Raw genomic sequence first — 1892 nt, 5'->3', positions numbered from 1 at the left:
TTTACCTGAGCTAACAAGACAAACAGCATGTTTTATAATTATTGCTTCCATGCTTTGTATACCCTGTTCCTTAGAGTAAATCTTTTACTGCCCCTCACCCATTTACTTGCATGTATCACATTTTCAATAAAAAGGCACGATGATTCCTAGCAGTTGTCACTCCTCAGAGAGCGATCTTTGAGGGGTGTCCAGCATAGGACGTGCATGAGAAAGCATCGAGGCCTCTGTCTTCTGTTCACCTTCGCTGCTTCCATCGAGATAACCCACCCACGCCGAGGCTGGACCCCGGCACACAATAAGATACCACCTAACCCCAGTCAGAAAGACCAAGACTGAAAAAAAGAAAAGATAATTGCTGGCAGGGTGCAGTGAAAGGGGAACTCTCCTACACTGCTGGTGAAAATATAAATTGGTTCAGACACTGTGGAGAACAATTTGGAGATCCCTCAAAAATCTACAAATAGAACTACCATATGATCCAGCAATCCCACTCCTTGGTATCTATCCAAAGGACAGATGCATTCTTAATTGGAAAATGCTTGTACAATGTTTATTGTGGTATTATTCACAATTGCTAAGGCAAGGAAACAACCTGAATGTCCATGAACAGATGAATGGATTGAAAAACTGTGGCACATATACTCTACAGACTACTACCCAGCCATAAGGAACAACAAGACCCTGGGTGTTGAAAGAAAGTGGGTGAATATGGAAGATTTACTGCTGAGTAAAGCAAGCCAAGCTTTGAAAGAGAGACATTGTATGTCTCTACTTAATATATACTGAGTGTCCACACTCAATTACTGAAACTGAATGACTAAAGGATATAGAAACACAGATAAGAAGATTCCTCCATGGCTCCTAAGAACTAGTGATTTCAGGGAAAAAAGAGAAATGAAAATTTTTCTACTGATATTTCAACCTCCAGCCCACAAGCTTGAGTGGTAAGGAGGTCCCTCTTACTTTCTTTCTATTTATGTCTCTGTTTCTCTGTCTCTCTCTGCTTCTGTCTTCTCATTTTTTTGAAATTTTTCCTTTTTTAAATTTTTTAAGGTAAAGTATTCTCTTGCTTTCAGCCCCCACCTTTTTCTTTTTAATAATCCCTTCTCCCCCTCACACCCAGGAGAAGCAAGAGGCAGGTCTTCAGAAAAAAAATTCCTCCATGGCTCCTGAGAACTAGTGATTTCAAGAAAAAAAAAAAAAGAAATGAAGATTTTTCTACTGATAATTCAGCCTCCAACCCATAAACTTGAGTGGTAAAGAGGTCTCTCTAGTCTTCTCTGCATCTCTGTCTCTGTGTCTCTTTCTCTGTATCTCTCTGCTTCTATTGTCTCATTTTTTGGAAATTTATCCTTTTTTAAAAATTTTTAAGGTGAAGTATTCGCTTGCTTTCAGCCCCACCTTTATCTTGTTAATAATCCCCTCTTCTCCCATCCAGTAGAGGCAAGAGGCAGTTCTTCAAAAGAAGATTCCACCATGGCTCCTACAAAATAGTGATTTCAGAAAAAAAGAGAAATGAAGATTTTTCTACTTATAATTCAGCCTACAGCCCACAAACTTGAGTGGTAGAGAGACCATGCTAGCATTCTCTCCATCTCTGTCTCTGTCTCTCCCTACTTCTGTCTTTTCATTTTCTTGTGATTTATCTTTTCAAAATTCTTTTAAGTTAAAATATTTTCTTGCTTTCAGTCCCACTTTTATCTTGTTAATAATCTCCTCTCCCTCTCTCACTCAGGAGAAGCAAGAGGCAAGCCTTTATAAGAAGATTCCTCCATGGCTCCTGAAAACTAGTGATTTTTTTCAGCACATTTTGAATTTTGTGCTTTTTTAAAAAAAAAATATTTTTTGGGACCAGCAGTTAGCGTAATGGCTATTTCTCTGGGCTCCCAAGT

This window comes from Tupaia chinensis, unplaced genomic scaffold (genome assembly GCF_000334495.1).
Source record: "Tupaia chinensis unplaced genomic scaffold, TupChi_1.0 Scaffold000034_1, whole genome shotgun sequence".
Taxonomy (NCBI): Eukaryota; Metazoa; Chordata; class Mammalia; order Scandentia; family Tupaiidae; genus Tupaia; species Tupaia belangeri.
Note: the sequence above shows the minus strand (reverse complement) of the source record.